Raw genomic sequence first — 26324 nt, 5'->3', positions numbered from 1 at the left:
CTCCCTTTTTCTCCTCCTGGGGGATGGAAGACACTGCCCCTTGTGCAGCATTCAGCCAGTGGGTGGGTAGGTTCCCCGGCTTCCTCCCTGCTCAGTGGAGCAATTCTGAGGCATGCTCCATATAGTCTCCTAGAGGTTCTTAACAGGAGGGAGTCCCAGCTGCTCACAGCAGTAGCTCACTCCTTGACAAGTCCTGTATTGATGTTCCTGCCTTACTTCCCCAGCAAATCCTGGGCCACCTCCGAGTTAGCCACCTGGCTCAAATCCTTTTCTCGGGCTCTGCCTTTAGGGGTTTACCTGCCTCAGGCTAAGGATCTGAAACAGCACATAGCACATGGCACTTTATTGACACTTTTGAGTCAGTTGGAAGATGGGCACTCACATGCTGAATGGGCGGCCAGCACCAAGGTGTCCATGTGACCAATGAGAGTGGCCCAACTTGGATGTTTCCCCACCTGCTCCCTTGATGAAGCAACTTTGGGAAGATCATAGTTTGACTAGATTTACCCAGAAGTCCCACTGGGTATCACTAGGGTGATAGTAGAGACTTTATCACCTGGAGACACTGGATTGTTTGTACATCTAAAGTGCTTAAGGCATCCTATCTTTTCCCTGCTGCTCATGGGATGGGTGCCTTTCAAGTCATGCCTTTTGGGTTCCTTGACATCCACTCCAATATCTAGGCCTCAGAAAACATGTCTCCTCACCTCCCAGACACATGAAGCACAGGGACACAGTCTTTTAGGCACTCTGTAGGGCCAAATGTGCTTCAGAATTTAAGTAGTTCAGACGTTGGAAGTGTAAAACCATGCATCTATCAAATATGACATATCTATCACCCTTGGAAGGGTCTGAGGCCATACCCCCTAAGACAGCAGTTTAAAGTTTCTGTACTTTCACCTTGAATACAAGTTTGCCCCAACACGATTAAAAAAAAAAAAAAAAAAAAAAAACTTTTGATTCTTGGGCAATATCAGATTTCCAATTGCAGGCATAGAATTATGGAGCTCTTCAAAGTTCCACCCACCCAAATCCTATCAAGGCCCACTGCCTGCCCTTCCTCTGACTTCTGAAGGACTCATGGCACTCAGACTAGAACAAAGTACAGCACTTGATACTACTGTGTCTCTCATTGTTCTCATTGTTTTTCATGTCTTCATTTCAATTCTAAATATACACGAAGGCAGAGATCATGTTTTGTGCAGCATGCTGCATCTGGTAGGGCTCTCTTGGTTGTAGGAAAATGGATTCATTTTAACTTTTCAAAAATGGAAGTAGAGTTGATACACACTTTACATTAGTTTCAAGTATATAACATAGTGAGTGGACAATTCTATACATGATGCTTACAAGTGTAGCTACCATCTGTCACCATGCAATGCTATCACAATACCACTGACTATATTCCCTATGCTGTACTTTTAATCCCTGTGACTCATTCGTCCCCTCACTGGAAGCTTAAACCTTCCACTCACCTTTGCTCATTTTTCCTGTCCCCAAACACCCTCCCATCTGGCAGCCCCTAGTTTCAATTCATGCGTATTTTTTCCTGTATTTTTTGCTTGTTTTATTTTGTAGATTCTACATAAAAGTAAAATGGTATTCGATGTGTAAAAACAGAATTTTTGGTTTCGTAACTGAAAAAGTGTAGGAACAGCCTGTGATTCAGGTCCAGCTGGGTCCAGGGGCTCTATTAGTCCATCAGGATTCAGTCCTTTCTGTCTCTCTGGTCACTACATCTTTCTTGGTATCACTCTTGACCAGGATTTCTGTACATGGCTGCCCCAGAGCTGGGAGGTTTACAACGGCTAGCTGAGCCATTGCCAGGGAGAGACAGCTTCTCTGTCCTTATGCTTCCACAAAAACTCTCATCAGTCCCTCCTGTTGGCCAGCTTGGTCCTAAACCAATCTCCATAGCCAAGAGTGGTGGTGTTCTTGACCAAACATGGATCCCTGTTTCCTTAAGGAACAAGTGCTTTCAGACACTGTTAGTAGAAGGCAAAATGGTATAGTCCCCAGGGAGGTCAGTTATGTATGCGTTTATCCATTGACCCAGAAAGTCCACTGAAAGGACCTCTTCCCCCTTCCCCTTGCTTAAACAACCCTCCTTTGTTTTAACGGCCCTATGGCTAAAAAAGGCAACAGCATGTTGCAAAAGTGATAAGTAAACTTGCTTAAAGATATGCTGGGAGACCAGCCTCCTAGCCACGTTCGCCTAGTCACGTAGGCAGGATGCTTCTCTGCTGAGTAATGAAGACCTTGTATCCCCCTTCCCGCACGCGCCAAGTATGCCTTTACATTCAAACCAGCCAATGAGAACCTTGTAACTATGCTTCTGCTTCTGTACGAACGCTTCTGCTTCCCGAAACCCCATAAAAAGGCCCTGAACAAAGGGCTGGCGCGCAAGTCCTCCTAAGACTTGATCGCCCGCAGGTACCTGTGACTACTCAATAAACCTCGTGCTGTTTGCATCTGATCTGTGGCCTCGGCTCGGTTTTTGGGTCCTGGGGTCTCCTCCTGAGGAGAGGTCCATTCCGGGGTGCTTAAAACCCGGGGGGATCTTTCATTTGGGGGCTCGCCCGGGATTCGAGACCCCCACCCAGGGACCACCGACCCACTGTCAGGAGGTAAGCTGGCCAGCGCTATATTCGTTGTGTCTGTGGTTGTGGTTGAATCTGTTACTTGTGATTTTGCGCACGCGTTTGGTTTGGGGTTCGATCGGATCCATTTGTATTTGGTGAGGGCCAGAAGGAGCTGACGGGCTCGGACTTCTCCCTCGCAGCCCTGGAAGACGTTCCAGAGGCGTATGTAGTCCCACCAGGCGGGACATTTGGGTCCTTCGGGACATCTATGCCCCGGGGCAGCGGGGCATTTGGAGCTCGGCCGGTATCGGAGGGATACGCCGCCTTGGTTGGAGAGGGGGAATCCGGACCCCCTGGATCTCCGCTTGAGTTTTTGCTTTCGGTTTTGCGCCGAAACCGCGCAGCGCGTTTGTTTGTTCTGTGTCTGAGTCTAGTCTTTGTCTCTGTGATACTAACCTTTTTTGTTCTTGAAATTATGGGACAGACAGTGACTACCCCCTTAAGTCTGACCCTAAGCCACTGGAGCGACGTCTGGGACCGGGCAAACAACCAGTCGGTGGAAATACGGAAAAAGAAATGGGTCACCTTCTGTTCATCCGAATGGCCCACTTTCAATGTAGGATGGCCACGCGATGGCACCTTTAACCTCGATATTATTTCTCAGGTGGAAGCCAAAGTTTTCAGCCCCGGGCCCCATGGACACCCCGATCAGGTGCCCTACGTTGTCACCTGGAGGGCTCTAGCTTCAGACCCCCCACTTTGGATCCAGCTCTTTGTTCCCCTTCCTAAACCCTGCTCTTCCCCTATCACCCCCACCGCCCCGCCTCCCCTAAGAGAGCAATTGTCCCATCCCCAACCCACTCCTCCTCCACCCACTCCTACTTCCTCTTCTCTTTACCCCACCCTCACCCTGCTCCAAGATAAGTCCCCAAAACCCCCCAAGCCTGCTCCCGTTTTGCCTCCAGACACGGGGTCCCCTCTTATCGACCTGTTAACAGAAGAACCTCCTCCATACCCGGAGGCTGCAACAGAAGAGTGAGAGCCTAGTTCTCTGGCGTCACCCATTGCGGGGCGACTTAGGGATCGACGTGTGCAGCCTCCAAGCCAAGCCTCCCAGGCTTTCCCCTTGAGGGAGGGTCCAAATGGTCGGCCACAGTATTGGCCCTTTACTGCTTCTGACCTTTATAACTGGAAGCAGTTATCACCAGTTGCTCATAGCGGGTCTCCGAGCAGCCGCGAGACGGCCCACTAATTTGGCTCAGGTTAAGCAAGTAATACAGGGGAAGGAAGAAACACCTTCTGCCTTTCTAGAAAGACTTAAGGAAGCTTATAGAATTTACACCCTGTATGACCCTGATGATGAAGGGCAAGCAACTAGTGTATCGATGTCCTTTATCTGGCAGTCAAGCCCTGACATTAGGAGCAAATTACAGAGATTAGAAGGGCTACAGGGGTATACGCTGTCTGACTTATTAAAAGAGGCAGAAAAGGTGTTCAATAAGAGAGAAACTCCAGAAGAGAAAGAGGAGAGAATGTGGTTAAGAATGAAAGAGGCACAGGACGAGAGAGACAAGAAGCGGAGCAAGGAATTGACTAAGGTATTGGCCACCGTAGTTACTCAGGGACAGAACAGAGAGGGAGTCAGACTGGGAGAGCGAAAACGAAGAGGGACCAAACTAGACAAAGACCAGTGTGCCTATTGTAAGGAAAGAGGACACTGGGCACGAGAGTGTCCCAAGAACCCCAAGAATCTCAGAGGACCCCCGACGCCCAAACCACTGACTTCCCTACTGACGTCAGAAGACTAGGGAAGTCGGGGCCAGGAGCCCCCCCCGAGCCCAGGATAACTTTAAGCGTCGGGGGGCAGCCAGTTACCTTCCTAGTAGACACCGGGGCCCAGCATTCAGTCCTAACCCAGACTCTAGGACCACTCAGCAACCGAACTGCTTGGGTACAAGGAGCAACTGGAGGAAAGAACTATCGGTGGACCACGGAACGCAGGGTCCAGCTGGCTACTGGTAAGGTGACGCATTCATTTTTACACGTACCCGATTGCCCCTACCCGTTACTGGGAAGAGACCTTCTAACCAAGTTAAAGGCCCAAATCCACTTCAACCCGGAAGGGGCGGCGATAACAGGCCCCAACGGGGGACCCTTACAGGTACTAACCCTCCATTTGGAGGAAGAATATAGACTATATGAACCTGAACAACCCTCAGAGTTCCAAAATGGAGCCTGGCTAAAAGAATTCCCTACGGCCTGGGCGGAAACGGGGGGCATGGGAATGGCTCATCAACAACCCCCTCTCTTAATCCAACTCAAGGCAACAGCCACCCCAGTGTCGATAAAGCAGTACCCAATGTCTCATGAAGCCCGCCAAGGCATAAGGCCCCATATTAAGAGACTTCTCGATCAAGGAATCCTAATTCCCCGCCGGTCACCTTGGAATACACCTCTCTTACCAGTAAAAAAACCCAGCACAGGAGATTACCGGCCAGTACAGGATCTGAGAGAAGTTAACAAAAGAGTTGAGGACATACATCCCTCCGTGCCCAATCCATATAATCTACTGAGCACCCTGCCCCCTTCCCACGGATGGTATACGGTGCTAGATTTGAAAGATGCCTTTTTCTGTTTAAGACTACATCCGGTGAGCCAACCACTCTTCGCCTTTGAGTGGAGGGACCCAGATCTTGGGCTCTCAGGACAGTTAACTTGGACCCGGCTTCCCCAAGGTTTCAAGAACAGTCCCACTCTGTTTGACGAGGCGCTGCACAGAGACTTAGCTGATTTCCGGGTGCAGCATCCCTTCCTGGTACTTCTTCAATATGTCGATGATCTCCTCTTGGCTGCTAACACCAAGGAAAACTGCCTGAACGGCACTAAAGCCCTCTTACGGGCACTGGGACAGTTAGGGTACCGGGCCTCAGCAAAAAAAGCCCAGATATGCCAAAAACAAGTCACCTACTTGGGATACCAGCTGAGGGAAGGACAGAGATGGCTCACTGAGGCACGAAAGCAAACTATCCTCCGCATTTCCACACCCACCACCCCACGACAGCTAAGGGAATTTCTGGGAACTGCTGGATTTTGCCGCCTATGGATCCCTGGGTTTGCGGAAATGGCAGCCCCTTTATATCCCCTCACTAAGCAAGGGGCTCAGTTTCACTGGGGCAAGGAGCAGCAACAGGCCTTTTCCAACATCAAAAATGCTTTACTAGAATCCCCAGCCCTGGGACTCCCAGATGTGACTAAGGCCTTCGAACTGTTCATAGATGAAAAACAGGGCTATGCCAAGGGAGTACTAACCCAAAAGCTAGGGCCTTGGAAGCGCCCGGTGGCCTACCTGTCAAAGAAGTTAGACCCTGTGGCCGCTGGTTGGCCACCCTGTCTGTGAATGGTGGCTGCCATCGCCATCCTAGTCAAGGACGTGGGCAAGCTAACTTTGGGCCAGTCACTGACCATCTTGGCCCCCCATGCGGTTGAAGCCTTGGTCAAGCAGCCCCCAGACAGGTGGCTCTCCAATGCTCGCCTGACTCATTATCAGGCCATGCTCTTGGACACTGATCGTGTACAGTTCGGGCCTGTGGTGGCGCTCAACCCTGCCACCCTACTCCCCTTACCCGAGGCAATGGAAACACATGATTGCCTCCAGATTCTAGCTGAAGTCCATGGCACCCGAAAGGATCTGACGGACCAGCCCCTCATGGGAGCGGACTACACCTGGTATACAGATGGCAGTAGCTTCCTGCACAATGGCGAGCGAAGAGCGGGAGCTGCAGTGACTAGTGAGACAGAGGTAATCTGGTCCAAGACGCTATCCCCTGGGACATCAGCTCAGCGGGCGGAACTCATCGCCCTGACCCAGGCTCTGCAGATGGCAGAAGGTAAGAAACTAAACGTTTATACCGAGAGCCGCTATGCCTTTGCTACGGCCCACGTGCATGGTGAAATCTATCGGAGAAGAGGGCTCCTCACCTCCGAGGGAAAAGAAATTAAAAATAAACCTGAAATACTGGCTCTGCTCAAAGCTTTGTTCCTGCCCCAAAAGTTGAGCATTATACACTGCCCGGGTCACCAAAAGGATAATAGCCCGGTGGCAAGGGGAAACCAGCTGGCAGATCAAGCTGCTAAGGAAGCTGCCCTGGGGGAAAAAGAGACTGGGCCCATTCTCACCCTGAGCACACGGCCCCCACAAGAAAATAATAAACCTATGGAATACAGTTCTGAGGATCAGGAGCTGCTAAAGAAAATGGGGGCTACATGGGACCCGAGAGAAGGGACATACATCATGAACGAAAAAATTGTTATGCCCACTTCGTATTCTCACCACATAGTCCAATCCTTGCACTCACTGACCCATCTGAGCGAAAACAAAATAAAAACCCTCCTAAATAATGAGCACCAACCGTATTTGTTACTAAACCAAGACAAGGCGTTGCGATCCATAATTAAAAATTGCTTAGTCTGCGCACAAGTAAATGCCAGGAAAACTTATGCAGCCCCTGGAGTGCGCGTTCGAGGACATCGCCCTGGTGTTCACTGGGAAATCGACTTCACGGAAGTAAAACCTGGACTCTATGGCTACAGGTATTTGTTAGTTTTTGTAGACACTTTTTCAGGATGGGTAGAAGCCTTCCCCACCAAGCACGAGACTTCGAATGTGGTCACCAAGAAACTACTTGAAGAAATCTTCCCCAGGTATGGGATACCCCAAGTATTGGGCACCGACAATGGTCCAGCCTTCGTCTCCCAGGTAAGTCAGAAGGTGGCCAAGTTATTGGGGATTAATTGGAAATTGCATTGTGCATATAGACCCCAGAGCTCAGGGCAGGTAGAGAGAATGAATAGAACAATCAAGGAGACTTTAACTAAATTAACGCTTGCAACTGGCTCTAGGGACTGGGTCCTCCTCCTGCCTCTGGCCCTATATAGGGCCAGGAATACCCCCGGGCCCCTAGGGTTGACCCCTTTTGAAATATTATACGGGGCCCCACCTCCTATTGTAAACCTTTTCAATCCTATTGATCCTCATGTTTCTTCTCTTGCCGATCGCGCTACCCTACAAGCCCACCTCCAGGCACTCCAGATCGTTCAGAAAGAGGTCTGAAGGCCACTGGCTGCAGCTTACCGGGAGCAGCTAGGAAATCCAACTGTGCCACATCAATTCCAGATCGGCGACTCTGTCTGGATCCGCAGGCATCAGATCAAGAGCCTTGAGCCCCGATGGAAGGGACCCTACACCGTTCTCTTGACCACCCCGACGGCGTTAAAGGTCGACGGCATCGCAGCTTGGATCCATGCCTCCCATGTAAAGCCAGCTCCTCTGGAACCAGATGACCCGGCAAAACCCAACCTCAAGGAAAAATGGAAAGTTCAGCGCACTCAAAATCTGCTAAAGATAAGACTCGTGCGACCCTAGCACTGACTATTCTTGCTCTGGCCTTGAATCAGACCTCTGACTATTGTGTGTTGGTACAACTGTGGCCCCGAATAACCTACCACACAGATGAACTGGTCCTCAGTTATCATGAATGGAGTGATCTTAGCTGAGTAAGGCGTGAGCCTGCCACCCTAATCACCCTAGCTATGTTGTTAGGGGTAGAGGCATTGCAGCCGGGGTCGGTACCGGGGCAACCGCCCTGGTCCGAACAGATCAATACCTACTTTTACATCATGCTATGAATGAAGATCTTAGGGCCTTAGAGCTATCCGTACGAGCCCTCAAGGAATCCCTAACCTCCCTGTCAGAAGTGGTGTTACAAAACAGAAGAGGCTTAGACTTACTGTTCCTTAAGGAGGGTGGCCTATGTGCTGCTCTCAAAGAAGAAGGCTGTTTTTTTGCCGACCAGACTGGAGTAGTAACAGAAACTCTAGACAAATTAAAGGAAAGGCTAGATAAGCGTAAAAGAGACTTTGAATCCCAACAGTCTTGGTATGAAGGAGTTTGGAATCGTTCACCCTGGTTTACTTCCCTAATAACCTCCTTAATAGGACCCTTAATACTCTTGATGTCAATTCTAACCTTTGGGCCATGCATCATTAACAGGTTAACCCAATTCATAAAAGATAGACTGTCATTTGTCCAAACCATGGTATTAACCCAACAATATCATGCTATAGGACAGCGAGATACTAGTCCCCCATAAAGTAAAAGATTTTACTCAGGCCAAAAAGAAAATGGGGGAATGAAAGGACCTCTTCCCCCTTCCCCTTGCTTAAACAACCCTCCTTTGTTTTAACGGCCCTATGGCTAAAAAAGGCAACAGCATGTTGCAAAAGTGATAAGTAAACTTGCTTAAAGATATGCTGGGAGACCAGCCTCCTAGCCACGTTCGCCTAGTCACGTAGGCAGGATGCTTCTCTGCTGAGTAATGAAGACCTTGTATCCCCCTTCCCGCACACGCCAAGTATGCCTTTACATTCAAACCAGCCAATGAGAACCTTGTAACTATGCTTCTGCTTCTGTACGAACGCTTCCGCTTCCCGAAACCCCATAAAAAGGCCCTGAACAAAGGGCTGGCGCGCGAGTCCTCCTAAGACTTGATCGCCCGCAGGTACCTGTGACTACTCAATAAACCTCGTGCTGTTTGCATCTGATCTGTGGCCTCGGCTCGGTTTTTGGGTCCTGGGGTCTCCTCCTGAGGAGAGGTCCATTCTGGGGTGCTTGAAACCCAGGGGGATCTTTCACCACCAGTGGGAAGCTGAACCACCCATGCAGTGGCAAACAAATGGAATATGTGTGCACAGGGCTATTCATCGTGGAGCTACTTACAATAACAAAAGATGAAAAATCATCAGATATCCATGAACAGAGACTGATTTAATGAACTAAGGCCCCTCCATACTTGGGGATGCTGGCAGAAATGAAGAATATTAGGATGGTTAATTTTATGTGTCAACTTGATTGGGTTCTGGGGTGCCCTGATATTTTGGTCAAGCATTGTTCTGGCTGTGTCTGTGGAGGGTATTTCTGAATGAGATTAACATTTAAGCTGGTGAACAGTGAAGCAGATTGTCCTCTCCAGTGTGGGTGAGTCACATGTCAAACAGTGTAAGTGAATATTTATTAGGGCTTTGTGTTTGCTGAGCCCCCTAATATTGATCACACAGATACTTTCAACACTACTTCCTGAAATGAATGAATGTGTTCATCAATTAACCTGTGTGTGAATGTCGATACTGCTGAGGCTGCTGGAACCTCAGAAGTTATTCAGATTGGTATCCATCTATACAATAGATTGAACATGTGGCTGGTGATAGGCAGGAGAGGGGACAAGAGCCCAAATGGTGGTCCAACACAGCCTTGTGAGATGGTGAAAATCTGAAAGGCAGACTAATATGCAGGTCCAGAAACATTCAGTCCGAGTCTGGGAGAGACTCTGTGGATTGGAAGCAGGGATTTGTCACAGCCCTTGTTCATTTTGTGAACACAGTAGGTTAGAAGCCAAATTGTGCAAGTTTTGACACAGTATCTTCTGAAAAATTAGGGCATTATAGACTCTTCTTACTGTTAAGTTTGCTTGCATTCAATTTCAATTCCTTCATAGACTCTCAAATTATGAGGCTGCAGGGATTTCTCTAATGTTCTGCAGTTGTCCATCATCCCATGTAACAAAGGTTTTCCTGATAAATCACTAAAAATATCTGCTGCTTCATGAAAAGCAGATTTCTGCTTTGGTGATGCATGCTCGAGATGATGAAGTACTGGCTTTTGATGGGCATTCCATCCTACTGATCCACAACAAAGCCAGGACAGGTACAGACAAGGCACTACTGGCACACCAGTCCCCTTACATGCAGAAATTCAGCCCCCCTGATTTCTCCCCAAAGTGGCTTTAGGTGATTCTGCTGTGAAGGAAAACAGGTCGACTTATTACTGGTATTGTTTGAGTCTTTTGCACTTTGTGATTACCCACCAGGTCCTTGAACATGGTAGATGTTGCCTACTTGTTATGGACTTAAAATAGGTCAGTGGGAACCTAGCTGGCCAGACTAGTCCCAGCCTCCAGGGCCAGCACCTCCTTTGCAACAAAGCCTTGAGGGAGAACCCTGAGAATCAAAGCCCTGATTAAGGAAGAAAGAAGCTCATGTACCTCTCACCAGATGATTCTCAGCCTCAGCAAAGGTTCCGTTCTTTGTCCCTGGGATGAGATAATACGGAGGCACATTCCCAGTGGCACAGTGCTCCAGTTTCCCACAGTGGTTGCCTCTTCATTAACACAGACACTGTATTGGCTGCCCCTCTACCTTCTTTTCCATCTCCACTTCTCTACTTCCTGGAATAAGCTATTTAGACTCAAATGTTTTTCTCAGGGTCTGTATCTCTGAGAATCCAAACAAACAAGACAGTCCTAGAGGTCTACAAACCTTCTGAGCCCAGCAGCTAATAAGAGGGATCCCACAGCCTGCCGGAAGCCATGTTAGTATGACAATGTAGTGAACTGGAAGCATAGAGACATAAACAGCAGGTTAACGGTAATATGGGGGCTGAATTCTGCTGAACCCCTTGCAAATAGGAAGACTGCAGGCATGTAAGAGAGCCAGCCTGAGATCAGTGAAGCTTGCCTCCTATCAGCAGAACTGTCAGCTTCTGAGCAATAAAAAAGGGTGTTTATTTGGACTGTAAGATTTGGGGGCATGTGTTATGCAGCTATTGTAACTGCTACAGGAAGCTTTTTTTTTTTTCAACTGAGCTATAACTGACAACATTGCATGTATTTAAAACATACAGTGTAATAATCTTATATATGAGAAAAAAATATTCCCTATGTGTTACCAAACAAGGAAGAAAATTGAGGAAATGTGGCACCATTGCTTCAAATGAGATGGAGTGTGGGAAGTGAAGGTCATACCTGACCTGCAGTTTTTAAGTGAAGGGGTGGAGAAGCATCTTTCATGCCAATGGGACTCAAAAGAAGGCTGGGGTAGCGATTCTCATATCAGATAAATTAGACTTCAAACTAAAGACTGTAGTCAGAGATACAGAAGGACACTACAGAATCCTTAAAGGGACTATCCACCCAGATGATCTAACAATTGTAAATATCTATGCTCCCAATATGGGAGCAGCCAATTACTTAAGAAAACTGTTAATCAAGATAAAGAGTCATATTGATATGAATACACTAATCGTAGGAGATCTTAACATGCCTCTTTCAGAATTAGACAGATCATCGAAGCAGAAAATCAATAAAGAAACAAGAGCATTGAATGACACATTGGACCAGATGGACCTCAGAGATATATACAGAACATTCCTCCCTAAAACAATAGAATACTCATTCTTCTCAAGTGCACACGGAACCTTCTCCAGAATAGACCACATACTGGGTCACAAATCAGGACTCAACCGATACCAAAAAACTGAGATTATTCCCTGCATATTCTCAGATCACAATGCTTTGAAACTGGAGCTCAATCACAAGGAAAAGTTCCGAAGGAACTCAAACACCTGGAAGCTAAAGACCACCTTGCTTAAGAATGCTTGGATCAACCAGGAGATCAAAGAAGAACTGAAACAATTCATGAAAACCAATGAGAATGAAGACACTTCGGTCCAAAACCTATGGGATACAGCAAAGGTGGTCCTAAGGGGAAAATATATAGCCATCCAAGCCTCGCTCAAAAAAACTGAAAAATCCAGAACACACCAGCTGTCTCTACACCTTAAAGAACTGGAGGATCAACAACAAATCAAACCAACTCCACATATAAGAAGGGAAATCATCAAGATTAGAGCTGAGATCAATGAGAGAGAAACCAGAGATACAGTAGAACGTATCAATGAAACTAGAAGCTGGTTTTTTGAAAGAATCAATAAGATCAATGAGCCACTGGCTACACTAATCCAAAAGAAAAGAGAGAAATCCCAAATTCATAAAATTATGAATGAAAAGGGAGAGATCACAACTAACACCAAGGAAGTAGAAACAATCATCAGAAGTTATTACAAACAGTTATATCCCAATAAGCTTAGCAACCTAGATGAAATGGATGCATTCCTAGAAAAATATAAACTACCAAAATTGAACCAGGAAGAAATCGACAACCTGAATAGACCAATATCTAATAACGAGATTGAATCAGTGATCAAAAACCTCCCAAAAAACAAGAGCCCAGGACCTGACGGATTCCCTGGGGAATTCTACCAAACCTTCCAAGAAGAAATAACACCTATTCTCCTGAAGCTGTTTCAAAAAATTGAAGCAGAAGGAAAACTTCCAGACTCTTTCTATGAAGCCAGCATTACCCTGATCCCCAAACCAGGCAAGGACCCTACCAAAAAGGAGAATTTCACACCAATATCACTGATGAATATGGATGCTAAGATTCTCAACAAGATCCTAGCCAACAGGATCCAACAGCACATTAAAAAGATTATCCACCATGATCAGGTGGGATTCATCCCTGGGCTACAAGGATGGTTCAACATTCGCAAATCAATCAATGTGATACAACAAATTAATATGAAAAGAGAGAAGAACCACATGGTCCTCTCAATTGATGCAGAAAAAGCATTTGACAAAATCCAGCATCCGTTCCTGATTAAAACGCTTCAAAGTATAGGGATAGAGGGAACATTCCTGAACCTCATCAAATCTATCTATGAAAGACCCACAGCAAATATCATCCTCAATGGGAAAAAGCTTGCAGCCTTCCCATTGAGATCAGGAACAAGACAAGCATGCCCACTTTCACCCCTCTTGTTCAACATAGTATTAGAAGTCCTAGCAACAGCAATCAGACAACAGAGAGAAATAAAAGGTATCCCAATTGGTAATGAAGAAGTCAAACTCTCTCTCTTCGCAGATGACATGATTCTTTATATGGAAAACCCAAAGACTCCACCCCCAAACTACTAGAACTCATACAGCAATTCAGCAACGTGGTAGGATACAAAATCAATGTGCAGAAATCAGTGGCTTTCTTATACACTAACAATGAAAATACAGAAAGGGAAATTAGAGAATCGATTCCATTTACTATAGCACCAAGAACCATAAGATACCTGGGAATAAACCTAACTAAAGAGGTAAAGGATCTGTACTTGAGGAACTACAGAACACTCATGAAAGAAATTGAAGAAGACACAAATAGATGGAAGACCATTCCATGCTCTTGGATCGGAAGAATAAACATTTTTAAAATGTCTATACTGCCTAGAGCAATCTATACTTTTAATGCCATTCCGATCAAAATTCCACCGGCATTCTTCAAAGAGCTGGAGCAAATAATCCTAAAATTTGTATGGAATCAGAAGAGACCCCGAATCACTAAGGAAATGTTGAAAAACAAAAATAAAGCTGGCGGCATCACCTTACCTGATTTCAAGCTTTATTACAAAGCTGTGATCACCAAGACAGCATGGTACTGACATAAAAACAGATACATAGACCAGTGGAACAGAGTAGAGAGCCCAGATATGGACCCTCAACTCTATGGTCAATTAATCTTCGACAAAACAGGAAAAAATATACAGTGGAAAAAAGACAGTCTCTTCAATAAATGGTGCTGGGAAAACTGGACAGCTATATGTAGAAGAATGAAACTCGACCATTCTCTTACACCGTACACAAAGATCCACTCAAAATGGTTAAAAGACCTCAACGTGAGACAGGAATCCATCAGAATCTTAGAGGAGGGAGTCAAGATGGCGGAGAAGTAGCAGGCTGAGACTACCTCAGCTAGCAGGAGATCAGCTAGAGAGCTTATCTAAAGATTGCAAACACCTGCAAATCCATCGGCAGATCGAGGAGAAGAAGAACAGCAATTCTAGAAACAGAAAAACAACCACTTTCTGAAAGGTAGGACTGGCGGAGAAGTGAATCCAAAGCGACGGGAATATAGACCCCGGGGGGAGGGGCCGGCTCCAGGCAAGCGGCGGAGAAACGGAGCACAAAATCAGGTCTTTTAAAAGTCTGTTCCGCTGAGGGACATCGCTCCGGAGGCTAAACCGGGGTGAAGCCCACACGGGGTCGGCGTGACCTCAGGTCCTGCGGGGTCACAGAAGGATCGGGGGTGTCCGAGTGTCGCAGAGCTTGCGGATATTGGAACGGGAAAGCCGGCTGCAGAGACAGAGCCGACAGTAAGCTCGCAGCTTGGAGTTGCCTTGAACCAGTCGCAAGCTCGGTGAGCTCGGAGCGCGGCCGGAGGTTGGGCAGACGCGAGTTACTGGGAGCTGTTCGCTGAGGGCGCACAGGGGAGCGGGGCCCGGGCTCTCGGCTCCTCAGGCCGGAGACCAGGAGGCCGCCATTTGTATTCCCGTCCTCTGGAACTCTACGGAAAGCGCTCAGGGAACAAAAGCTCCTGAAAGCAAAGCCGAGCAGATCACTCAGCCCGGCCCCTGGTAAGGGCGGTGTAATTCCGCCTGGGGCAAAGACACTTGAGAATCACTACACCAGGCCCCTCCCCCAGAAGATCAACAAGAAATCCAGGCAAGACCAAGTTCACCTACCAAGGAGTGCAGTTTCAATACCAAGGAGAGAGTAGCAGAATTCCAGAGGAGGAGAAAACAAACCACGGAATTCATGGCTTTCTGCCTGTGATTTTTCAGTCTTGCAGTTAATTTAATTTTTTTCTTTTTCATTTTTTTTCTCTTCTTCTGCTAAAATTTTTTATAACTTTTACCCTTTTCTCTTTTAACGTTTTTTAACTAGATTATCTAATATATATATTTTTCTTTTTTATACCTTTATTTATTCATTTTCTTTTTTTAAAATTCTTTTTTTTTTCTTTTTTTTCTTTCTTTCTCTTTGAACCCTTTTTTATTCCCAAATAAGATGAGATCCTAATCTCTTCAATCTTTTTTCTTAATTCTTTTTTAAATTCTTGATTGAATTTTTAATTCAATCTCTTTTTTTTAATTCTTTTTTTCTTTTTTTTCTTTCTTTCTTTTTGAACCTTTTTTATCCCCAAATCAGAAGAGATCCCAATAAGAAGAGATTGGGAGATCCCAATCAAAGGAGATCCCAATCAGAGGAGATCCCTCACCCAATCGTGAGGGGTGAGAAATCCCCCCTCACGATTTGGGATCTCTTCTGATTTGGTTAAAGCATATTTTCCTGGGATTGTTGCCACCCTTTTAGTATTTTACTTGCTCCTTCATATACTCTTAGCTGAACAAAATGACAAGGCGGAAAAATTCACAACAAAAAAAAGAACAAGAGGCAGTACCGAAGGCTAGGGACCTAATCAATACAGACATTGGTGATATGTCAGATCTAGAGTTCAAAATGACAATTCTCAAGGTTATAGCCGGGCTTGAAAAAGGCATGGAAGATATTAGAGAAACCATCTCCAGAGATATAAAAGCCCTTTCTGGAGAAATAAAAGAACTAAAATCTAACCAAGTTGAAATCAAAAAAGCTATTAATGAAGTTCAATCAAAAATGGAGGCTCTCACTGCTAGGATAAATGAGGCAGAAGAAAGAATTAGCGATATAGAAGACCAAATGACAGAGAATAAAGAAGCTGAGCAAAAGAGGGACAAACAGCTACTGGACCATGAGGGGAGAATTCGAGAGATAAGTGACACCATAAGACGAAACAACATTAGAATAATTGGGATTCCAGAAGAAGAAGAAAGAGAGAGGGGAGCAGAAGGTATACTGGAGAGAATTATTGGGGAGAATTTGCCCAATATGGCAAAGGGAACGAGCATCAAAATTCAGGAGGTTCAGAGAACGCCCCTCAAAAAAATAAGAATAGGCCCACACCCTGTCACCTAATAGTAAAATTTACAAGCCTTAGTGACAAAGAGAAAATCCTGAAAGCAGCCCGGGAAAAGAAGTCTGTAACATACAATGGTAAAAGTATTAGATTGGCAGCTGAATTATCCACAGAGACCTGGCAGGCCAGAAAGAGCTGGCATGACATTTTCAGAGCACTAAACGAGAAAAACATGCAGCCAAGAATACTATATCCAGCTAGGCTATCATTGAAAATAGAAGGAGAGATTAAAAGCTTCCAGGACAAACAAAAACTGAAAGAATTTGCAAACACCAAACCAGCTCTACAGGAAATACTGAAAGGGGTCCTCTAAGCAAAGAGAGAGCCTACAAGTGGTAGATCAGAAAGGAACAGAGACAATATACAGTAACAGTCACCTTACAGGCAATACAATGGCACTAAAATCATATCTCTCAATAGTTACCCTGAATGTTAATGGGCTAAATGCCCCAATTAAAGACACAGGGTATCAGAATGGATAAAAAAACAAAACCCATCTATATGTTGCCTCCAAGAAACTCATTTTAAACCGGAAGACACCTCCAGACTTAAAGTGAGGGGGTGGAAAAGAATTTACCATGCTAATGGACATCAGAGAAAAGCAGGAGTGGCAATCCTTATATCAGATCAATTAGATTTTAAGCCAAAGACTATAATAAGAGATGAGGAAGGACACTATATCATACTCAAAGGGTCTGTCCAACAAGAAGATCTAACAATTTTAAATATCTATGCCCCCAACGTGGGCACAGCCAACTATATAAACCAATTAATAACAAAATCAAAGAAACACATCAACAATAATACAATAATAGTAGGGGACTTTAACACTCCCCTCACTGAAATGGACAGATCATCCAAGCAAAAGATCAACACGGAAATAAAGGCCTTAAATGATACACTGGATGAGATGGACATCACAGATATATTCAGAACATTTCATCCCAAAGCAACAGAATACACATTCTTCTCTAGTGCACATGGAACATTCTCCAGAATAGATCACATCCTCGGTCCTAAATCAGGACTCAACCGGTATCAAAAGATTGGGATCATTCCCTGCATATTTTCAGACCACAATGCTCTGAAGCTAGAACTCAACCACAAGAGGAAGTTTGGAAAGAACCCAAATACATGGAGACTAAACAGCATCCTTCTAAAGAATGAATGGGTCAACCGGGAAATTAAAGAAGAATTGAAAAAAATCATGGAAACAAATGATATTGAAAATACAACGGTTCAAAATCTGTGGGACACAACAAAGGCAGTCCTGAGAGGAAAATATATAGCGGTACAAGCTTTTCTCAAGAAACAAGAAAGGTCTCAGGTACACAACCTAACCCTACACCTAAAGGAGCTGGAGAAAGAACAAGAAAGAAACCCTAAGCCCAGCAGGAGAAGAGAAATCATAAAGATCAGAGCAGAAATCAATGAAATTGAAACCAAAAAAACAATAGAACAAATCAACCAAACTAGGAGCGGGTTCTTTGAAAGAATTAATAAAATTGATAAACCCTTGGCCAGACTTATCAAAAAGAAAAGAGAAAGGACCCAAATAAATAAAATCATGAATGAAAGAGGAGAGATCACAACTAACACCAAAGAAATACAAACTATTATAAGAACATACTATGAGCAACTCTATGCCAACAAATTTGACAATCTGGAAGAAATGGATGCATTCCTAGAAACATATAAACTACCAAAATTGAACCAGGAAGAAATAGAAAGCCTGAACAGACCCATAACCAGTAAGGAGATTGAAACAGTCATTAAAAATCTCCAAACAAACAAAAGCCCAGGGCCAGATGGCTTCCCGGGGGAATTCTACCAAACATTTAAAGAGGAACTAATTCCTATTCTCCTGAAACTGTTACAAAAAATAGAAATGGAAGGAAAACTCCCAAACTCATTTTATGAGGCCAGCATCACCTTGATCCCAAAACCAGACAAGGATCCCATCAAAAAAGAGAGCTATAGACCAATATCCTTGATGAACACAGATGCAAAAATTCTCACCAAAATACTAGCCAATAGGATTCAACAGTACATTAAAAGGATTATTCACCACGACCAAGTGGGATTTATTCCAGGGCTGCAAGGTTGGTTCAACATCCGCAAATCAGTCAATGTGATACAACACATCAATAAAAGAAAGAACAAGAACCATATGATACTCTCAATAGATGCTGAAAAAGCATTTGACAAAGTACAGCATCCCTTCCTGATCAAAACCCTTCAAAGTGTAGGGATAGAGGGCACATACCTCAATATCATCAAAGCCATCTATGAAAAACTCACTGCAAATATCATTCTCAATGGAGAAATACGGAAAGCTTTTCCATTAAGGTCAGGAACACGGCAGGGATGTCCATTATCACCACTACTATTCAACATAGTACTAGAAGTCCTAGCCTCAGCAATCAGACAACAAAAGGAAATTAAAGGCATCCAAATCAGCAAAGAAGAAGTCAAATTATCACTCTTCGCAGATGATATGATACTCTATGTGGAAAACCCAAAAGACTCCACTCCAAAACTGCTAGAACTTATACAGGAATTCAGTAAAGTGTCAGGATATAAGATCAATGCACAGAAATCAGTTGCACTTCTCTACACCAACAACAAGACAGAAGAAAGAGAAATTAAGGAGTCAATCCCATTTACAATTGCACCCCAAACCATAAGATACCTAGGAATAAACCTAACCAAAGAGGCTAAGAATCTATACTCAGAAAACTATAAAGTACTCATGAAAGAAATTGAGGAAGACACAAAGAAATGGAAAAATGTTCCATGCTCCTGGATTGGAAGAATAAATATTGAGAAAATGTCTATGCTACCTAAAGCAATCTACACATTTAATGCAATTCCTATCAAAGTACCATCCATCTTTTTCAAAGAAATGGAACAAATAATTTTAAAATTTATATGGAACCAGAAAAGACCTCGAATAGCCAAAGGGATATTGAAAAACAAAGCCAAAGTTGGTGGCATCACAATTCCGGACTTCAAGCTTTATTACAAAGCTGTCATCATCAAGACAGCATGGTACTGGCACAAAAACAGACACATAGACCAATGGAACAGAATAGAGAGCCCAAAAATAGACCCTCAACTCTATGGTCAACTAATCTTCGACAAAGCAGGAAAGAATGTCCAATGGAAAAAAGACAGCCTCTTCAATAAATGGTGTTGGGAAAATTGGACAGCCACGTGCAGAAAAATGAAATTGGACCATTTCCTTACACCACACACAAAAATAGATTCAAAATGGATTAAGGACCTCAATGTGAGAAAGGAATCCATCAAAATCCTTGAGGAGAACACAGGCAGCAACCTCTTCGACCTCAGCCGCAGCAACATCTTCCTAGGAACATCGCCAAAGGCAAGGGAAGCAAGGGCAAAAATGAACTTTTGGGATTTCATCAAAATCAAAAGCTTTTGCACAGCAAAGGAAACAGTTAACAAAACCAAAAGACAACTGACAGAATGGGAGAAGATATTTGCAAACGACATATCAGATAAAGGACTAGTGTCCAAAATCTATAAAGAACTTAACAAACTCAACACCCAAAGAACAAATAATCCAATCAAGAAATGGGCAGAGGACATGAACAGACGTTTCTGCCAAGAAGACATCCAGATGGCCAACAGACACATGAAAAAGTGCTCCATATCACTCGGCATCAGGGAAATACAAATCAAAACCACAATGAGATATCACCTCACACCAGTCAGAATGGCTAAAATCAACAAGTCAGGAAATGACAGATGCTGGCGAGGATGCGGAGAAAGGGGAACCCTCCTACACTGTTGGTGGGAATGCAAGCTGGTGCAACCCCTCTGGAAAACAGCATAGAGATTCCTCAAAATGTTGAAAATAGAACTGCCCTATGACCCAGAAATTGCACTACTGGGAATTTACCCTAAAGATACAAACGTAGTGATCCAAAGGGGCACGTGCACCCGAATGTTTATAGCAGCAATGTCCACAATAGCCAATCTATGGAAAGAACCTAGATGTCCATCAACAGATGAATGGATCAAGAAGATGTGGTATATATACACAATGGAATACTATGCAACCATCAAAAGAAACGAAATCTTGCCATTTGCGACAACATGGATGGAACTAGAGCGTATCATGCTTAGCGAAATAAGTCAAGCGGAGAAAGACAACTATCATATGATCTCCCTGATATGAGGGAGTGGTGATGCAACATGGGGGCTTAAGTGGGTAGGAGAAGAATCCATGAAACAAGATGGGATAGGGAGGGAGACAAACCATAAGTGACTCTTAATCTCACGAAACAAACTGTGGGTTGCTGGGGGGAGGGGGGTTGGGAGAAGGGGGTAGGGTTATGGACATTGGGGAGGGTATGTGCTTTTGGGTAAATTGGAAGGGGAGATGAACCATGAGAGACTATGGACTCTGAAAAACAGTCTGAGGGGTTTGAAGTGGCGGGGGGGGGTGGGAGGTTGGGGTACCAGGTGGTGGGTATTATAGAGGGCACAGCTTGCATGGAGCACTGGGTGTGGTGAAAAAATAATGAATACTGTTTTTCTTAAATAAATAAATTGGAAAAAAAATAAATAAAATTCTCACATATAAAATGAATTCTTTTATGTCATATTTCCTCAAGTGTGTTTTTTCCCTCATTTTAAGAATAAAAAAGACATCCAGAGGAAACAAGGTGTCCTTTTCTCAGCCTCCAGAAACACTAGGGACAGCACAGGTAGCACAGTTATTTGGTCTTAAACAAAAGTTAAGACTAAGTAGGGAGTTTGGGTAAATTGGAAGGGGAGGTGAACCATGAGAGACTATGGACTCTGAAAAACAGTCTGAGGGGTTTGAAGTGGCGGGGGGGTGGGAGGTAGGGGTACCAGGTGGTGGGTATTACTGAGGGCACGGCTTGCATGGAGCACTGGGTGTGGTGAAAAAATAATGAATAATGTTTTCCTGAAAATAAATAAGTTGGAAGAAATAAAAAGATAGAGATATAACAAACTGAGGTTGCTGGAAGGGAGTTAGCGTGGGGGGATGGGCTAAATGGATGACAGGCATTAAAGAGGGCACTTGTGATGAGCAATGGATGTTACATATAAGTGATGAATAAATTCTATTCCTAAAAACAGTACTACACTATATGTTAACTAACTTGAATTGAAATAAAATCTTGGAAAAAAAAAAAAAAGACTAAGTAGGGAAGAAAATGGAAAACAGAACACAGCCTAGCAAAGCAGCCAGAGATCACATGCAGCAGGTGACAGGAAGCCTTGGGGACAATTCACAGCCACCAGGATGAGCTTCATCCCAGGTCCCTGAAGGCCCCCTGGGCTTCACAGAACCTCTACCCAGCAGTCCACAAAAACAAAAACGAAAGGCGGCAAAGAACTTTCACTGTCATCCTGGCAAGAAAGCAGCAGCAGCCTCCTTGAACCCAGGAAAGCCACCCCTCCCTCCACAAACAGGAGGAACCCCCTTCACACCAACCACACAAGGAAGCCGAAGCGGCCAGACCCAAAATAAAAATAAGAGGAGCGCGGGAAGACAGACGACAGCTCAATTAAATTTATCCTGGGAGCACTGGGAGGCTCCGTCTCTCTGAAGACTCCCACTCAAAAGTAAAAATAAAATTTAAGGGGAGGGAGCCCACAGAAGAGAGGACAGTTCAGTTAAGTCTGGGCTGGGAACACTTGGAGACTCTACTTCAGGTGTCAGAGTCAGAAATAAAAATTAAAAAACGAGAGGGGGAGGTGTCAGTTTATTGTGTGTGTGAGTGTGTATGCGTGTGTGTCTGTGTAGCACCTGGAGAGCAGGATTTGCCAGGGAGGGGAAAGTGGCGGCTCCGCTGGCCTTGAGGTGACCAGGCTCAAATCCGGGGTGAGTTTACGCCCTGGGCGACAGGGCAGAGTCTGAGGCCAGACTGCCCGCAGTGGGGAACAATGCTGGGCCCCCGAAAGGAGGGTCTCACACCACCCCCACGCCCCCCCCCATGCCGTCGGCATCCCAGCCCCCACCCTCCTCCGGCCCACGTCAGGGCAAGAACGCCGGAACCCGGGGTCCCAGAGGGGGCCTCACCCAGCAGTCAGCGTCAGCCCGTCCTTCCGGGGTCCAGCACTTCTGGGTGGACTTCTTCGCAACCCCGTGGCTCCTTCCAGGGAACGTCCCGCCGCCGCTGGAAACCGCCACTGGAAACCGCCGCTGGAAACCGCCAGCCAGCGGGGCAGGGGCGCCTGCGCCTTGCGAATAACCGCATAGGATCCGGATCCCTGTCGCACAGACCCCTCGCCACCGCCAGCAGCCGCGTCTGTTGCCTACGCCGCAGCCGCTGCAGCCGTCGCAGCCGTCGCAGCCGCCACAGCGGAGGCTCTAGGGAGGAGGGGCGGGGCGGGTACTGCGAAATCCAGGGGCAAAAAGGCGGTGTCCACGCGGAATCCCCGCTGCACTAAGGGAGATGCGAGTCAGCCTTTCGGATGCCCCGGAGCGCAGCCCACTAGGACCTGCCAACGGAGGGCGCTAGTTCCTGAGCCGGCTCTGAGCTCCTTCTTCCTCTTCCCTCGGCTGTGGGTGGCAAGGCCTCTCGGGAAATGTAGTTCTTTAGGGGACGAGGTGCGGGGAACTTACCTTTCCAGAGTCCCCAAGTTGCTGGACAGCACCCGCCTGCCCCCTCCAGGAGGAGGCCCAGAGTTCCCAACCCTTCACTCCTTACTCTGGGTCACCAGCCCATTTTCCTCTAGTGCAACGTGAACCACAAGAACATCTCAGTAAGAAAAAGTCAAGGCTTTAAAATGCAAACTATTGGGGCGCCTGGGTGGCTCAGTGGGTTAAGCCGCTGCTCAGGTCATGATCTCAGGGTCCTGGGATCGAGTCCCGCATTGGGCTCTCTGCTCAGCAGGGAGCCCGCTTCCCTCTCTCTCTCTCTCTCCCTCTCTCTTGCCTCTCCATCTACTTGTGATTTCTCTCTGTCAAATAAATAAATAAAATCTTTAAAATGCAAACTATTTTTCCTTTTGACTTCTAGGATTCACACAAAGGAAGGAGTCCGAGGCCCTTTTACCTAACTAAAATCAGAGCTCCAGCTTCACACAAACATCAGTGGCTTTGGCAGCAGGAAGAGCATCCCTAGACTGTGCGTGAGGAGTCCAGCCGGTACACTTGGTTCCTGGGATCCAGCTTCACTGGGGTACGAGGTAGCCTTGCCTAGAGGGCTCCTCAGGCTCTTGTCTCTTGCTTGTAGGAAGTGCACCCACCTTCCCTGTGGTGTGCAAGGTCCCACAGCAATCCAGTAGCAGAACCAGAAATAGAACCTAAGGGACCTGACTCTCAGGCTGGTATGCTTTTGCAGATTAGGTGCCTGAAACCTGGAACAAAACTTTGAAAAGGAAAATGGCCTGGAAATTTCTTACAAGAGATCTGTAGGATTATTTACTGGCCTCTCGATCCTCTGACACTCCAAATGTGGACAATTGAGTGAGTACTTAAGCTGGCTCTTTAAAATCATGGACTTTCCGTCCACTTGGAGCACCATTTTTCTCATTCAAGGGAACCTGTACCTTGGGGAGAAACCCAAGAGATGTGACATAGCTTTGTATTCTCATAATTAGCATAATATTTGACCTCCAGAAGCACTTGCTAAAAGTTTATTACAGAAAATGGAATAAGAGCTACTTCTATCTATGCTATTTTGACAACTCTAAAAATAGAAAGCCTCTAAGAACTAGAAGAAATATGTTTGCACGCCTGGATGATAGAAATGTCCATATCCGAATCCAAGGAACATGGGATTGTGACTATTTCTTAGAAAAAGGAAATCATCTTTGATGATCTGAGTGGTCCCTAAATCTAATGACTGTCTTCTATTTATAAGAGACAGAAGAGGAGAAGACACAGAGAAGGCCATGTAAAAATGGAGGCAGAGATTGGAGTCATGTAGCCATAAGCCAAGTGATCCCTAAAGCAACCAGAAGCTAGAAGAAACAAGGAAGGATTCTGTCAGGGGGTTGTCCAGAGGGAGCACCAACACCTTGATTTTAGACTTCTGAACTTAAGAAATCAGAAAATAAATGTCTGTTATTTTAAACCACCTTGTTTGTGGTACTTTGTTGTAGCAGCATTCATTGGAAAATGAATACCACCAGACCAGTGTGACTGTCTAGCAAGATCAGAATTACCAATATTGATTATAAGACCTTGAATAAATAAACATTCAAGAATACATAGTGATAGTCAAAAGAATGCTTTGTGATGTCCTAGGTGGGTGTTTCCAGTAGAAAACATAGTGTGTACTTTTGACGATTTGGGGCAGAGTTGGGTTTTTGTTTGTTTGCTTTTGTTTTTGTTTTTAGCTTATTTATTTGAAAGAGAGAGTGAGAGAAGGGGGAGGGGTGAGTAGAGGGAGAAGGAGAGGGGCAGAGGGAGAAGAAGAAGCAGTCTCCCTGGTGAGCAGGGAGCCCCATCTTGTCTCTAGGCTGATTATCATCCAAGGACCCTGGGATCAGGACTTGAGCTGAAGGCACGTGCTTAATGGACTAAGTCACCCAGGCCCCCCTGGGTGGGCATTTTTTTAAAAAGAGGAGAATGTGAGAGCCCCAGATGGCTAAGACCCTTTCTCAGTAACAAATGGGGAACCTGATCTGAACTGGGAATGTGTTTCACGATTCTAACCAGGGAAGAGTGCAGGGCTTTAGAGCTTTATAATTCCCCCCATACGTCACATACCAGAAAGGATCATGTTTTCCTGATGACAGAAAATTGAATTCACGTCTTCAGGAAGACAGAGCCCAAGAAACCAGGACTGAGTGAGGGAAATGAGAGACAAAAAGGTCCCAAAGAATGAGAGAAACACTTAACAATTCTTGATGTTGTCTGCAGGAGAATTTCAGATTTTTGTTTTGTTTTGTTTTTGTATCCAATTTACATATATTCAAACCAACACATTTACTGAAGAAGTCCTACCATTAAATTGTGATGACCATAGTTTTCTAATTCCCATTCTTTTCTATTTCACAGAAAATTGTTGTTTCAAGGGTTATGTGAAAACTGCAACTCCTGCCATTATTGATGTTAAATACTTATCAAACAATTCCACCATTCCTCATTGTTGGGCTTATACCCAGCACAGGGTCAGGGTCAGCAGTCAATCACTATTTGTGGAATAAAAATCATTCATTTCCTCGTTAATATCTCCATGAGCATTATTAAGGAATGTTGTTTAGTACAATGTTTTCGATTTAACTAATGTGTTATGAATTCAAATGTTAAAATTCTACCCTTCTTCCCTCAGAAATCTTTCTAAAATATAAAGAGACCTCCATGTCTTCTTAAAGAGCTTATTCACAGTAGGAGTAAAGATGGTGGAGAAGTAGCAGGATGAGACTACTTCAGCTAGCAGGAGATCAGCTAGATAGCTTATCTAAAGAGTGCAAACAAAATAAAATAATGAATAATGTTTTTCTGAAAATAAATAAATTGGAAAAAAAATAAAAAATAAAAAAATAAAGAGTGCAAACACCTGCAAATCCATCGGCAGATCAAAGAGAAGAAGAACAGCAATTCTAGAAACAGAAAAACAACCACTTTCTGAAAGGTAGGACTGGTGGAGAAGTGAATCCAAAGTGATGGGAAGATAGACCCCGGGGGAGGGGCCGGCTCCTGGCAAGTGGCGGAGCAACGGAGCACAAAAACAGGACTTTTAAAAGTCTGTTCCGCTGAGGGACATCGCTCCAGAGGCTAAACAGGGGCGAAGCCCACGCAGGTTCAGCGTGACCTAAGGTCCCACAGGGTCACAGAAGGATCGGGGGTGTCTGAGTGTCGCAGAGCTTGCGGGTATTGGAGCGAGAAAGCCAGCTGCAGAGACAGAGCCGACAGTAAGCTCGCAGTTCGGGGTTACCTTGAACCGGTCACAGGATCGGTGAGCTCAGAGCACGGCCGGAGGTAAGACAGACGGTTGTTACTGGGTGCTGTTCTCTGAGGGCGCACTGAGGAGTGGGGCCCCGGGCTCTCGG

The sequence above is a fragment of the Neovison vison genome, chromosome 8, assembly GCF_020171115.1.
Source record: "Neovison vison isolate M4711 chromosome 8, ASM_NN_V1, whole genome shotgun sequence".
Lineage (NCBI taxonomy): Eukaryota > Metazoa > Chordata > Mammalia > Carnivora > Mustelidae > Neogale > Neogale vison.
Note: the sequence above shows the minus strand (reverse complement) of the source record.